Source organism: Chelonia mydas, chromosome 9 (genome assembly GCF_015237465.2).
Source record: "Chelonia mydas isolate rCheMyd1 chromosome 9, rCheMyd1.pri.v2, whole genome shotgun sequence".
Lineage (NCBI taxonomy): Eukaryota > Metazoa > Chordata > Testudines > Cheloniidae > Chelonia > Chelonia mydas.
Window position 1 is genome coordinate 34,655,452 of NC_057855.1, and position 16,349 is coordinate 34,671,800.

The 16,349-nt window shown below is 42.4% G+C and overlaps 1 protein-coding gene across 5 annotated transcripts in view; it reads left to right on the top strand.

Moving 5' to 3' along the window:
* Positions 1–16,349, top strand: part of IRS1 (insulin receptor substrate 1) — an 82,267-nt gene that overhangs the window by 58,945 nt on the left and 6,973 nt on the right. Inside the window, exon 2 of one of the 5 annotated variants that reach the window (XR_006283592.1) lies at positions 2,520–2,644. The exons of the other annotated variants lie outside the window; for them this stretch is intronic. The gene's annotated coding sequence lies outside the window, so the exon portion shown is untranslated. The remainder of the gene's footprint in view (positions 1–2,519; positions 2,645–16,349) is intronic. 5 annotated transcript variants of the gene reach the window in all.

The window sequence follows — 16,349 nt, forward strand, 5'->3', positions numbered from 1 at the left end:
CTTTCTTTCACAAAGGGTATGTCTACATAGCAAAGAGAAACCCATGGCTGGCCCATGTCCGCTGACTCAGGCTTGGTTGGTGGGACTGTTTTCGCTGCTGTGTAAACTTCAAGGCTCAGACTGGAACCCTCGGTCCCTCCTACCCCACAGGGTCCTAGAGCCTGAGCCCGGAAGTCTGCACAGCAATGAAACAGCCCTGCAGCCCGAGCCCCGCTAGCCAGAATCAGCTGGCAGTGGGCCAACTGATGGTTTTTCTTTGCTGTGTAGACATACCCAAAGTCTCCCCCACCACATTCAGGTTCTGCACTCCCCATACATGTCTATCAAAAGAAATGGCCCTAGCTAAGCAGAATTTTGCAGGCTTATCTTTATGGTGGACATACATGAACTGTTATACATACAAAAATCCAGAACGGTCACCGCAAGGCTTCTGTAGATGTGGCTGTAGGCACATATTTCTTTAAGGTGCTGTCAGGAAGACATTTCTGTCTCACTGTGCTGCCTGCCAGTTCACTTATCCTTGGACAAAGAAGACTTGCTAAGTGTAACTGCACTTTTTGTGTTTTAAAATTGCTCTTAAGTTGTCTAGCATTCATTTTATATTAGGAAACAATAATATTACTTAATAAAAGTTGTCTTTGATATCTGTGAATTTTGCCTCTCCCTTACACTGACCCTGGAGATGCTTCATACTAAAAAAAACTTTGGTGCTGAGAAATCCAGTTTTATATATAGGTCCCACTCTTCTTGTTTAAACCAGCAAAGAGAATGCCTTCACTTTGAAAACAGCATGTGAATTGTTAGCAGAGTTTCAGAAAGACGGCACAAGTGACCGCCTTGAAAATTGAGCTCTGGGATAGTCATGTTGGATGCTAGAAAACCTTTTATCTTTTGCTATGGTGGTCATACCAATATACGGGAAGTCTCAGTGCATCTTTGTAAGTTCAGGCAGGATTAATTGTGTGTGCTCAGACTAGCTACAATTTTGAGGCTGCGTTAATATACCAAGAGGCAGGTAGGTTACCTACTTTTCCCCCCTAGAGAGACAACAGTTCCAGTTGTTAGTAGTGTTGGTGGGATTGTTCAACTCATAACTATATTAAAAGAAATAAAGCAACATTCTTTTGTAAGAAATTCCTTTTGAGAAATGAATTGCATCATGAAGAATCATGCAAGGTAACATCTTCCAATTATTAGTAATCTTTTATACATTCAGCTGTAAATGGCACTTGTTTTGACAGACCACTTATAACGTAACTACAGTATTTTAACAATCAGATTGTGTAGTTTTAAAATCCATCAAATAAGAGTTTTTTGAAAAGACTTTTGGCATCCTTGTGGTTTTTTTTTTTTTTTTCATTAAAAAAATCTGGATGCAAAATATGTTTGAGTTGGTAGCGTATTTAAAAAAAAATGCAATACACTTTTTTCTGTTCCCTATCTTTGGAGATGTACAATAGGGCAGGATTTATAGTAGTTCCCAAAACAAATATTTTTATAATACATAACCTTGATTTAAGATTTTTACAAATCTTTGGCATAAAAATAAAAGATGAGATTTTTCAGAAAAGCTCAGCATTTGGTTCACTCTGCTCTCATTGAAGTTAATGACAATTTTACCGCTGATTTTTATTGGGAACAGTGAGGATATTGCTAAGTGCTTTTGAAAATCTCACCCAATGTATCATCATTTAATTTTATTTTAAGGCCCTTGGGGTGAGGAGTAGTTTACATTGACTGCATGATGAAAGTGAACACTGATTCAACTTTTACTCTTCAAAGTTGAAATTCAACATTCAGTTTAAAAGGAAGAGAGTAAAAAGGGGTTGTAACTATCAGGTTTTCTACTTTGGATTCTCTAGATTGTGGGCCCAATCCTGAAAGGCACTCAGCATCCTTAAATTCCATCAAATTGGGAATAGATAGCTTGGTCTTCTGCGGGAACTGAGGATGCCCAGCAACTCTCAGGTCCTTCAGATTCAGCAAAAGTGCAACTTCTACAATAACTAGTTACTCTTTGGCTGACTCAATCCATTTCTGTGAGAGTTTTAGAGCAGCAGCAAACACTTTGTGCAATTAATATTGAAACTATTAACATGATGATACACATTTGGTATCTGATATTTATACTCTATGCGGCAAATTGCAATTTTGGGGAGGGGAAAAGAGGATGGGTACCATCACTATTCTTACGTAAGGAACATCAGAGGAAGTTTAAGTTGCCAAGAGTAGTAGAGCAGCATTATAAAAGGTTTCAAGGTGATCTGGATGAAACAAATCTAGTCGGAGTCTGAATTCTCTGACTTTATGGGAACCTTTATTACTTGTCTCTTTTCTTTCTGGGGAAAAAAAATTCCCTTCATATTGGTTGGAATGGTGCTTTAGTTGAATCCTCAGCCTGGATTATTATTAAAAAAGCCTGTAGAGAGGGCAAAGGGATCCAAAACACATTGTGTTTTTATTAAACTGGGGCAAAAAGCCAACAAGAGCTTCACTAAAAATGTAACATTTTTCCACAGGGATATACTCTCTTCTGTGTTTCCCATCTTATAAGAAAAAGAAACCCACAATCTGCAGGCTGCAACTCACTTTCCTGTTACTCAACTCATTGATGGACAATAATTTCTTTTGCAAAACTGGAAAGGTAAAAATGATAAACTAGAAATGCAGTTTGAGCTGTCAGCTGTGTTCAAGCTTCTGTCTGCTATTGAACTTCCATAATAAAGTAAAAAGGAGTTTTGGGAGTCTTCAGTCACCCTAATATCTCCTGGGAGAGCAATACAGTGGTGCATAGACAATCCAAGAAGTTTTTTGGAAAGTGTAGAGGACAATTTCCTGGTGCAAGTGCTGGAGGAAGCAACCAGGGGCAGAGCTCTTCTTGACCTGCTGCTCACAAACCGGGAAGAATTAGTAGGGGAAGCAAAAGTGGATGGGAACCTGGGAGGCAGTGACTATGAGATGGTCGAGTTCAGGATCCTGACACAAGGAAGAAAGGAGAGCAGCAGAATACGGACCCTGGACTTCAGAAAAGCAGACTTTGACTCCCTGGGAGAATAACGTGAGGGGGAAAGGAGTCCAGGAGAGCTGGCTGTATTTTAAAGAATCCTTATTGAGGTTACAGGGACAAACCATCCCAATGTGTAGAAAGAATAGTAAATATGGCAGGCGACCAGCTTGGCTTAACAGTGAAATCTTTGCTGATCTTAAACCCAAAAAAGAAGCTTACAAGAAGTGGAAGATTGGACAGATGACCAGGGATGAGTATAAAAATATTGCTTGGGCATGCAGGAGTGAAATCAGGAAGGCCAGATCACACCTGGAGTTGCAGCTAGCAAGAGATGTTAAGAGTAACAAGAAGGGTTTTCTTCAGGTATGTTAGCAACAAGAAGAAAGTCAAGGAAAGTGTGGGCCCCTTACTGAATGAGGGAGGCAACCTAGTGACAGAGGATGTGGAAAAAGCTAATGTACTCAGTGCTTTTTTTGCCTCTGTCTTCACGAACAAGGTCAGCTCCCAGACTACTGCACTGGGCAGCACAGCACGGGGAGGAGGTGACCAGCCCTCTGTGGAGAAAGAAGTGGTTCGGGACTATTTAGAAAAGCTGGACGTGCACAAGTCCATGGGGCCGGATGCGTTGCATCCAAGAGTGCTAAAGGAGTTGGCGGATGTGATTGCAGAGCCATTGGCCATTATCTCATGGCGATCGGGGGAGGTCCTGGACGACTGGAAAAAGGCTAATGTAGTGCCCATCTCTAAAAAAGGGAAGGAGGAGGATCCTGGGAACTACAGGCCACTCAGCCTCACCTCAGTCCCTGGAAAAATCATGGAGCAGGTCCTCAAGGAATCAATTCTGAAGCACATAGAGGAGAGGAAAGTGATCAGGAACAGTCAGCATGGATTCACCAAGGGCAAGTCATGCCTGACTGATCTAATTGCCTTCTATGAAGAGATAATTGGCTCTGTGGATGAGAGGAAAGCAGTGGACATGTTATTCCTTGACTTCAGCAAAGCTTTTGACACTGTCTCCCACGGTATTCTTGCCAGCAAGTTAAAGTAGTATGGGCTGGATGAATGGACTATAAGGTGGATAGAAAGTTGGCTAGATCGTCGGGCTCAACGGGTAGTGATCTAGTTGGCAGCCGGTATCAAGTGGAGTGCCCCAAGGGTCAGTCCTGAGGCCGGTTTTGTTCAACATCTTCATTAATGATCTGGAGGATGGCGTGGATTGCACCCTCAGCAAGTTTGCAGATGACACTAAACTGGGAGGAGTGGTAGATACGCTGGAGGGTAGGGATAGGATACAGAGGGCGCTAGACAAATTAGAGGACTGGGCCAAAAGAAATCTGATGAGGTTCAATAAGGACAAGTGCAGAATCCTGCACTTAGGACGGAAGAATCCCATGCACCGGTACAGAGTAGGGACCGAATGGCTAGGCAGCAGTTCTGCAGAAAAGAGCCTAGGAGTTACAGTGGACAAGAAGCTGGATATGAGTCAACAGTGTGCCATTGTTGCTAAGAAGGCTAACGGCATTTTGGGCTGTATAAGTAGGGGCATTGCCAGCAGATCGAGAGACGTGATTCGACATTGATGAGGCCTCATCTGGAGTACTGTGTCCAATTTTGGGCCCCACACTACAAGAAGGATGTGGAAAAATTGGAAAACGTCCAAGAACAAATCATGTGTTCCAGTCCCCTAATCATATTTATGAGGAGATGCTGAGGGAACTGGGATTATTTAGTCTGCAGAAGAGAAGAATGAGGGAGGATTTGATAGATGCTTTCAGCTACCTGAAAGGGGGTTCCAAAGAGGATGGATCTAAACTGTTCTCAGTGGTCAGTGGTAGCAGGTGACAGAATGAGGAGTAATGGTCTCAAGTTGCAGTGGGGGAGGTTTAGGTTGGATATTAGGAAAAACTTTTTCACTAGGAGGGTGGTGAAGCACTTTTTCACTAGGGAGGTGGTAGAATCTCCTTCCTTAGAAATTTTTAATATCAGGCTTGACAAAGCCCTGACTGGGATGATTTAGTTGGGGATTGGTCCTGCTTTGAGGAGGGGGTTGGACTAGATGGCCACCTGAGGTCCCTTCCAACCCTGATATTCTATGATTCCTTGCAGCATCTCTTTCCGTTCATAATCTGATTAATTGCATTTTTTTCTAGCATCTTTCTACAACAGCCCAGAAACTGACTTGTTTTCTCCTCCTTATAGGTGAAGCATACACATATGACCTGTAATTACATCACTCCCTCCTATATTGATGTTTCTGGTTGTCATCCCCTCAGTTTCCTGTCGCTAACCTGTCGAAGTCTTCTCTTACTGACTGAACTGATTGGTTTGGATTTTGTGCTGATTTTTCACTGAGTAGACAGGCTGTAAGGCTGAATTGAAACTGGTTAATTCTTACAGTTGTTCCTTTGCAGTATTGCTATAGCCATGTTGGTCCCATGATATTAGAGACAAGGTTGGTGACATGATATCTTTTATTGGGCTGTTTGTAAAAGACAGGCTTTTGAGCTACACAGAGCTCTTTAGGTATGGGAAAGGTCACAGCTAAATACCAAGTGGAACAGATTGTTTGGAGTAACTAGTTCACAGCTACTATAAGAGACTATTCAAGGTGAAGTGGCCTGTTAACACCTCAACAGAAAAGGACAAAAAAGGGGGAGTTGGTGGGTTACAAACAGTTGTAATAAGCAATAAATTCACTACCTTTATTAAGGGCATATCTACATGTACAGTGCTGCAGCTGCAGGCTGGTGAAGACTCTCTATGCTGACGGGAGAGAGCTCTCCCATCGGTATAATAAAACCACCTCTGCAAGCAGCAGAAGTTATGTTGGCAGGAGAATCTCTGTCCACACCAGTGCTTTGGTCAGTGTATTTATGTCGCTCAAGGGGGTGATTTATTTACATCCGGACATAAGTTCTGCCGACTTGAGCTGTAGTATAGACATAGCTTTAGACCAGGATTTTTATTGTCTAAAGTTATCAATGTTAAGTTCCCAGGCTTGTCTCTTGAAGATGATGTGCAGATTCCCTTTGAGGATGAGGGCTGAGAGGTCAGATATAGAGTGATTGTTTTGTGAACAGTGTTTGTGGTGGTCTTGTCTCTTATAATTTTTCTATGTGAGCTCATTTGAGAGCATAGTGATTGTCTCATTTCACCCACATTGTTCTTGTTGGTGCATTTAGTGCATACTGGGTGAGGTATACCACATGTTGTGATTACCACATGTTGTGATAGACGTGTAGCACCCATGAATCTTGCAAGGTGTGTTCTGAGGTGTATTGACCCTCGTACCAGTGGAGATATGTCTGCAGGTTTTGCATCTGTTATGGCAGGATCTGGTGCCACTTTGAGTTGGTGGGTCTTGGTCTGTTGGGAGCTTATTTCTGATGATGAGCTTGGTGACGCTGGTGGGGGATTGTATTCAATGTAGGGATGTAAAAGGTTAAACAAAGTATTAGGCTTACCGTTAACCGACCTTAACCATTAACCCCAGAGGCCCCGCACCGGCTGGAAGGACCCCAGCCGCACCGGCTGGAGCAGCCCTGGCTGCATCAGGCCAGACGCCCAGAGGGACCCCAGTCCCGACTGCGCCAGAGTGGCCACAGCCTTGGCCGCGCCATGCCAGCCAGCAGGACCCAATCCTGGCCACGTCATGCCAGCCGGAGCAACCCCAGCCTCTGCCATGCCAGGCCGGCTGTAGCTACCTTGGTTAACGATTACAATTGTTTAACTGGTTAACTTTTATTAACTGATATTTACCTCCCTAATAGAATGATGATCTTAAGCAGTGGCAGTTCTGGCTAGGCTGCTGTCACCCTTTCCTCCATTGGAGTTCTGAATGGGACAGTGGTCCATTTGACCAGCTCCTGCTCAGCTTTGGTGTGTATTTTAAAGTCCATTCTTGATAAATGCAAGATGTATCGGGAACTAGCCCAAGTGATACATCTCTTGTTTATAATTTTTCCTGCAGACACGGAATATAATTTTTGGGGAGGTGAAAAAGGGAGGATTCATTTTTTTTGGTATTAGCCCTTTCACAACCTGGCCAATCACTCTGTATGGTCGGTCATCAGTCTTTTTTGTAAGTGAGCCCAATCATTTTTCCCATGAATTTCAACTGTAATCAAGGCATAAATTAGATCATAGTTTAAAAAAAAAAAAAAATTCACAATTGGATAAGGATATATTCCACTCTGTCACAAGCCCCATTGCACTATTTATCTTTTCTCTTTCATGTAACCATCTGCTGCTCCATTTCACACCCCATTCGTTGCCTTCTCTTCTACATCTTGCACTCCTTAAATTTCATTTCCCCCCACCTCCACAACCCTTTTCATCATGTCTTCTGCACCATTTCCCTTTTCCTGAAATGGCTAAAACAATAGCTCTCATTTTCTGTAAGACCGTTCTCTAAAGCTGTTTTCACTAGGAAGAAAGGTGTGTTCTTAACTCAAGGTAGCAAACTTAAGGTGAAAATCTTAATGATGACAAGATGGCTTGTAGCTCTCACATCGTCAAGGTAAAGCCATAGTCTTTAAGTAACTCAAGTTGAGTACGCTGCTTTTTTGTACTTCTTAAGACAAGGCCTGCCAAGCAACATCTACTTGAAAACGCCTCACCAGAGTACCTTCTGATTTGTTAGTGGAGAAGGTAGCGTTCAGGCTTCCAGCAGATAGGGTAGAGAGAGTCCTGCATTTCTCATTGGCAGAATGAAGAAAACTGCATGTGAGATGAAATGGGATTTAGCTGAAGGAGTGAAATAGTAGGAGAGGAGAAGAACACTATATGAAGTAAGGAAAAGTAGTCGTCGTCGTCGTCATCACCACTCCCATAACTGCATTGGTCGTTGGGGCACCATCACTGATGAGCAATCAACCAGTTGTCTCCACCCCTGACGATTGTGTGTCAGTGCTTGAGTCTCTGTGAAGTCCATTCCTGTCAACTCTTTTATGTTGTCAGTCCATCTCTTCTTCTCTTCCCCTGTTCCTTGGAGGATGATCTTGGATAGGCCCGATGATCTTGTTACATGGCCGCACCAATTCAGCTTGCGCTTCTTCATGGTCGTCAGGAGGTCTTCATATGACCCAGAGGATTGGGTGATGATGTTGTGGACCTTTTCATTAGTGACAAGGTCGAAGTAGGAGAGGCGCAGGATTTTACAGAACTTTCTCATCTCTTCTACCTTTATTTTCTGTTCAAGTTCTGTCGTAAGGATCCATGTCTCGCATACATACAGAAAAATGGAGATGACCAATGTGTGCAGCAGTTTCAGTTTGGATTTCAGAGCGATATTCTTATTTCTCCAGATTGGCTTCAGCTTTGCCGCTGCTGGTGTCTGCGCAGTTCTTGCCAGAATTTCTGCCTTTGATCCTTCATCAATGATGGTTTTCCCCAAATACTTGAACTGTTTCACTGTCTCCAAATCTTGTCCACTGACAGTGATATGTGAGCTGATCCCGTCACATTTCTTTGTCATCAGCTTGGTTTTCTCTGTACTAGTTTCCATGCTGTATTTTGTGGAGGTTTCATCCAATTGTTTCACAAGGTTGGCAAGTTCATCTTTGCTGCCTGCCAAGCCATCAGTGTACCGAAGATTTGAGATTATTCGCCCCCCAGTGCTGACTGCATACGTGATCTTCTAGGGGATCAGTCATTATGCACTCCAAGTAGATGTTGAGCAGTGTGGGTGAAAGAAGGCTCCCTTGCCGGACTCCAACAGTGGTGCGAAACCACTCTCCTGTTGTGCCATTGACGAGAACTGCACTGCTGGCCTTGGCATACAGTTGTTTAATGGTAAGAATAAGCTTATGACCAACATTTACTACTTCATGGTTGCCCAGAGAGCTTTGTGCTATGCTCCGTCAAACGCCTTCTTGAAGTCAACAAAGACGTGGTAGATGTCCTTCTGGTGTCATAAGTACTTCTCACATCGAACACAAAGGTTGAAAATCTTTTTCTGTCTTACTTCTTCCAGCACAAAAGCCAGCTTGTTGTGTAGTGATGATATTTTCCGCTTGCGGCTTCAGTCTGTACAATATGACTTTCAACATCACTTTGCTGGGATGGCTAATTAAGCTTATGGTCTGGTAATTTTGACACAATTGCAGGGCACATTTCTTTGGCAGAGTGATGATTAGTGACTGTGTCCACATGGAGGGCCACTCATCGGTCTGGAAGATCTTGTAGGAAATCTTGGTGAGTACATCTATGACTATTTCTACTCCGAATTTCATCAGTTCAGCTGGGATGTTGTCAATACCTGTACCCTTTCTGTTCTTGAATGATTTCACAGCTGTCTCCACTTCTTCATGCAGTATTGGAAAGTCATCCTCTGAATCTGGGCTGTCTAGGACACTAGGATCTCCAGTTGTCTGGTGGTTGTATAGATCAGAGCAGTAGTTTGTCCACCTATTGATGATGTCCCTTTCTTCTGGAAGACCGTTCCCTTCTTTGTCTTGAATTGCGTTAGCTTTGGTCCATCTTTCCTTCAGATATTTTACAATCTGGAAGGCTCATTTGCTATTTTTATTATTGATACGCTCTTCAATTTTAGAGCATTGTTTTTCAATCCATATCTCCTTGGCAACCTTCATTCCTTTCTTGATCTTTCTGCCAATCGCTCTGTACTTATCAGATCCCTCGGTGCTGTTCTTGTCTCTCTTAAGGTCTCTTCTAATGTCACACATCAGTAGTATTTCATTTGTGACCCATGGTTTTGTCGTCTTATAGTGTTTCCCAAGGATGTCCATTGCTGCCTCATTTATTACAGTGTTGAAATTGTTGGTCATTGTTTCTACATCTTCCTCTAGAGCAAGCAATGGGGCAAATTTTCTGCCAATCATTGGTTGGAATAACTCTGCAATGTTTCGGTCTCTGAGTCTTTCTAAGTCAAACTTGGTTCTGGTGAACTTTGGCCTAACGATTTTCCTTAGCCGCTGCCAAAAGTTTAGCATCACAAGTGTCATAAATATAAAGGGAAGGGTAAACACCTTTTAATCCCTCCTGGCCAGAGGAAAAACCCTTTCACCTGGAAAGGGTTAAGAAGCTAGGATAACCTCGCTGGCACCTGACCAAAATGATCAATGAGGAGACAAGATGCTTTCAAAGCTGGAGGGGCGGGGGGAGAAACAAAGGTTCTCTCTGTCTGTGTGATGCTTTTGCCGGGAACAGAAAAGGAATGGAGTCTTAGAACTTAGTAAGTAATCTAGCTAGATATACATTAGATTATGATTTCTTTAAATGGCTGATAAAATAAGCTGTGCTGAAAGGAATGGATATTCCTGTTTTTGTGTCTTTTTGTAACTTAACGTTTTGCCTAGAGGGATTCTCTGTTTTGAATCTAATTACCCTATAAGGTATTTACCATCCTGATTTTACAGAGGTGATTCTTTTACTTTTTCTTCAATTAAAATTCTTCTTTTAAGAACCTGATTGCTTTTTCATTGTTCTTAAGATCCAAGGGTTTGGGTCTGTGTTCACCTATGCAAATTGGTGAGGATTTTTATCAAGCCTTCCCCAGGAAAGGGAGTGTAGGGTTTGGGAGCATTTTTGGGGGAAAGACGTTTCCAAGCGGGCTCTTTCCCTGTTATATATTTGTTAGATGCTTGGTGGTGACAGCAATAAAGTCCAAGGGCAAAAGGTAAAATAGTTTGTACCTTGGGGAAGTTTTAACCTAAACTGGTAAAAAATAAGCTTAGGGGGTTTTTCATGAAGGTCCCCACATCTGTACCCTAGAGTTCAGAGTGGGGAAGGAACCTTGACAACAAGGTTGTGATCACTTCCAATAACAGCACTGGGGAGAGCTCCTTCTTTTAGCTCTGTTAATGCCAGAATGAAATCGGTTTTGCTCCATGATGTAGTTGATCTGGCTGTGATGTAGACCATCAGGTGCGTGCCACATTGATCATCTGGATGCTTAATGTGCTTGCAAGAACCAGCTGTTATAGCTGGCAAACTCCAAAAGTCTCAATCCTTTCCCATTTGTTACCGCATTACAGAAAAGGCCACAATAATCTCACCAATCTGCCTGTGCATCAGTACCTACTTTAGCATTCCAATCTCCCTCTACAATCAGGATATATTTCTTGTGTTCCTTAATGATGATGTCTTGGAGCTGATCGTAAAAATCTTTGATTTGTTCATCGTTATAGTTTGTTATAGGGGCATATACTTGTACCACTGATATTAAATGATATTGCCTTTAGATGGATGGAAATAAGTCTGCTGGACATTGGGCGGCATCCTAATACTGAATTCTTGATATCTTTATGCACAAGAAATCCTATGCTGTTGATATGTTTGTCCTCTCCATTGTAATAGAGTACATAGCCTTCTTCCGTTAGTGCCTCTCCAAAGTTCTTCCATCTGACTTCAGAGATACCAAGGAGGTGCCAAGTGTATTGTTCCATTTCGTATGTGAGTTCTTTCAACCTCTCTATTTGTCTCAATATCCTTACATTTCGTGTGGCTATAGTGATGTTATCTCTTCCACGGATCCTCTTTGTTGGGGTTACACCAGTAGTATACGTGTTGCATCCGCCCTGTTGGGAGACGGATGGCGCCGTCATTATTAACCCAGTCTGCAACCAATCCTGTGTGGACATAGTTGACTTGCTCATCATATGGTGTGTCTTGGGAAAATTTCTGACCTGGGAGAGCCCATCCCTCTCCAGGCAGCCCCCTTTTAGTCACCTCTTACTACGTACAGGAGGAGCAGTGGGCATATTCTGTGTCCGGACTCACAGGGGGAGATAGGAAGGATAGAGAGAGAAAAGCAAGGGATGGGGAAGAGATTTTTAAAAATTAAATTCCTCCTCCCCAATAATTAGTCTGGCCTGGTCTGTAACAGTCTGGAAAAAGGTTCTTCCTACCAAATGAAAACAGAGGCTTGAAGTTGTGAAGAGCTTGATTTCTGCATATCTGTTGTAGGGATGGGGAGGGGACCAGGAAAACTGGGGGGTTTGGAATAAAGTGAACCTCTTCACACAATTCCCGGTTTGAAACACTCTCTGTATTGAATAGGGGTCGTGAGTGTTTTCCCTTTCCCAAACCTCCAGGGTAGCTGCCTGACCAAAAGCTTAGCAATTGCAGAGCAGACTGCCCATGTTCAACGGAGATGCATCTGTCCAGGTTTTGCAGAGCAGGATTCGGAATTAGGGGCAGCGAAAAACTATGCGAGCAGTCTGAAAAATCCAGGCTGTACATTAGACAGGCACTATTTTGCTTAGACTGAAGCTCATCCAAAGTGTGTGTTGGGTTTTTTTCCTGCCTACAATACAGGAAGGTGGAATGGTAGCCCAGTATATCGTTACAGTAATCAGTATTCTGTCACCATCCCATAATTGACAGTTTTCTAGTCTGTCCAGGAATATTTCCATGTATGGTGATCCGTGCTCTCTCTCTCTCTCTCTCCCCCCCCCCCCCAAAACAAAAAAAACAAAAACAAACCCCTACTTTGGCAGTTTATTAACTATTTCCCTGTTGCTACCTTTGTGGCGAGGAGGGGAGAGACATCCCTACCTTAATCACCTTCTAGCTGTTCCGCCCCCCATTTCTGTCTCTGCTCTTCTAACTGCTTCCCCGTTTCTGTCTGTGCTTTTTTTATTGTGTTGACGTTCAATTGAAATTACAATGTAATGTCACAGTATACCAAGTAGGTCCAGTATTACTGGAGATGCACTTTGCCCGATTTGCCTGGCATGTTAAACAATAGTAAAATAGTTGTATCTATTTGCTGAACTGAGAACAGTTTCAGCTGAGTCAAATTATTGTGGAGAAAAGTGCATAATTATACTTCTTCTTTGAAACAGTATAATCCTGTAATTTGCATGGGACTGTTTTACATATGCCTTGTACAGCACCAAACACAGTGTTGGCACCCAATAAATCAGAATAAGAAATTTAAATGGGAGGCTGGAATGCCTCTTTTGCTTTAACAAGCCTTATTTTTCATTTTCATAGCTTGGAGATACTTTAGTCTTGTGTTTTTCAACGAGAATTGCTTGGGGAGGAAAGAATGAGGATGATAAATTGAATACGTTTTAAGCACACTTCCCTTGTATGCATGAGGTTTCATTTGACTTCAGGGGAAAAAAATCCTTTTTGTCTAGACTGTTTGGTGTTTTAGGATAGTTAAAGTCCTAAATGCCCCCCCCCCCTTTTTTTTTATTTACCCCTAAGGGGAAATAAGTGAACTTCAGGAAGTCTTCAGTTGCTTTCTCCAGGAGATGTAAATGACATGTTGCTAATATGAAATCTTAAAATAGGCTTCAATAGTAGTGGGACCTACAGTTGAGCTGTCTTGTGTCCAGTCTGGCCTAAAAACCCGGTGAAAAGAGAGTTCTGCCAACTGGATCATACATTAGTGTTAACTGTATCTTCTAACAGATGATGAGCAGAGATCACTTGTCAAACATACCATGTAGTAGCTTTTAAAGATGTTTGTTTGTTTCAGTACATTTTTCGTGCATTACCAACTTCTTCCATAAAGTTAACCACAAACCATATTACTGGGGACTCAGCTACAGCCTGTGGTGAGTAGGAAATAAATTAAACACAGGTTTTCCCTTTTGTTAAGCTGCCAACGGTGATGTCAGTAATGTTAATGATCCTTACCTCAGCTCGCTCTAGTCCTAGCACCATCTATTAAAACATTTGTCTCGTGTGTGCTGTTTTGTATGTTGTTAAGGAAACACTGATGCTTGTTGATAAGAAACAATAGGACACCCAGATGATGACTTGAATCCATATCAGGCGCTTTCCCCATTGAAACATTTTATAATACTACCCTGGGGAGAGGACAAATAAAATGCTCTTACTGTTTAAGAGAAAAACTTTAAATACTTAAAATAAATATTTTGAGTCCTTTTTCATTTAGTAAAATTTTAGAAAGTATAAAACATGTATTTGTATTTATACTACCAATGGATTACAAACTAAAATTTGTCATGTTCTGTTAAGGCTGTTTTGAGTCTGTAAATCAGATGTTGAATATGTGTATTAACCCTGCTGTTTCACAGTTGTGGAAAATTTCAACTAAAACATGCGGCATAAACTCTGGACAGCAAGTTCAGTGCCTAAAATTAGAACATGATGCAAAAACACCATAATAAAAGAATAATTTCTGCATTTGCCATCGAATAATTTTGAAGGAGACACCACAACTTTTGCCATTGAAAAGCATACTACTTGTCATGTAATGCTCACCAATGTGAGTCCAGGTTGCACAGTCTAACACATGCAAATTAGTGAAGTAGGTTTATCTTTGTCAGGATAGGTAATATAATTAGGCACTACTTAATTTATGGTGTAATTTAGGAACCTTGTATAAAATATGTGTAAAATGATATACAGTTTCATATTTCATTGTGCCATGTATATCTAAGTCATAATTTTAATGAAAAATTCCCTCTCCTTTTTGGTTTTCTGGATTTGCACCTGAAGTATTGTGTTAAATCTCAGTATGGCGCGTTACTGAGACCATATATTCCTAATGGATCGTGTGATGTGGTCCAGCTTTCATCCAGACCACATCACACAATCCATTGTCTACAGCCAAGCTCTAAGATACAACATTTGCTCCAATCCCTCAGACAGAAACAAACACCTACAAGATGTCTATCAACTGTTCTTAAAACTACAGTACCTACCTGCTGAAGTGAAGAAACAAATTGACAGAGCCAGAAGAGTATCCAGAAGTCACCTACTACAGGACAGGCCCAACAAAGAAAGTAACAGAACTCCACTAGCCATCACCTTCAGCCCCCAACTAAAACCTCTCCAGCCCATCATCAAGGATCTACTACTTATCCTGAAGGATGATCCTTCACTCACAGATCTTGGGAGACAGGCCAGTCCTTGCTTGCAGACAGCCCCCCAACCTGAAGCAAATAGTCACCGGCAACCACACAACAAAAACACTAACCCAGGAACCTGTCCTTGCAACAAAGCACCATCATAGGACTTAATCACATCAGCCACACCATCAGAGGCTCGTTCACCTCTACATCTACCAATGTGATATATGCCATCATGTGCCAGCAATGCCCCTCTGCCATGTACATTGGCCAAACCGGATAGTCTCTATGCAAAAGAATAAATGGACACAAATCAGACGTCAAGAATTATAACTCTCAAAAACCAGTCTGAGAACACTTCAGCTTCCCTGGACACTCAGTTACAGACCTAAAAGTCGCAATTCTTCGACAAAAAAACTTCAAAAATAAACTCCAACAAGAAACTGCCAAACTGGAATTAATTTGCAAACTGGACACCACTTAAATTAGCCTTGAATAAAGACTGGGAGTGGATGAGTCATTACACAAACTTAAAGACTATTTCACCATGCTAATTTTTCTCCTACTGTTACTCACACCTTCTTGTCAACTGTTTGAAATGGGCCATCCTGATTATCACTACGAAAGTTTTTTTTTCTTCTGCTGATAATAGCCCACCTTAATTGATTAGACTCATTAGAGTTGTTCATTTTTTCATGTTCTGTGTGTGCGTGATATCTATCTTCCTACTGTCTTTTCCACTGCATGCATCTGATGAAGTGGATTTAGTCCACGAAAGCTTATGACCAGATAAAATTGTTAGTCTCTAAGGTGCCACAAGTACTCTTCATTCTTTTTGCTGATACAGACTAACACAGCAACCTGTCTGAATCAGACTGAGAGGATCAAAAATAACACAAACAGAAAATCCATAATAAAACAAAACACAAAAGATAGAGAATTTTGATACTGTGGCCAAGGTCTGTGGCTCTCTAGATAAATTATATTTATATCCCTTTGCATGCTCTGTGGGAAGATATCATAAGAAACTAATAGGATTTTCTAACCATCCCTAAGAATAGGAAAATAGCAGGTCAGTGTCCCTTGCTGTGTCACCATGGTCCTCCATCTGGGCTATTGTACCTAGCTTCTGCTGCTGCAAGTCACTGTGCCATTCCAACCAGGCTGTAGTGCTTAGCTGCCACTGTGGATCATCACTGTGAACGACACGGAAAGTCACAGATTCGTGACTTCTGCAGCGGCTGGCTCTGGGGCTGCCCGAGCAGATCAGGCAATCCCTGGGCCAGTTGCACTGGCCACTGCTAGGACAGTGTGGGTGTGGGAGGGGGTTGAGTGCTGGGAGTTGGGGTGCGGAGCGGCACTTACCTCGGGGGCGAGCGGGCTCTCCGGAAGCGGCTGGCATGTCCCTGCAGCTCCAAGGTGGAGGGGCCAGAGGGCTCTGCGCACTGCTCCTGCCTGGAGGCACCACCCCTGCAGTTCCCATTGGCTGCAATTCCTGGCCAGTGGGAGCTGGAGCTCGTGGCAGGGGCAGCACATGGAGCCTCCCT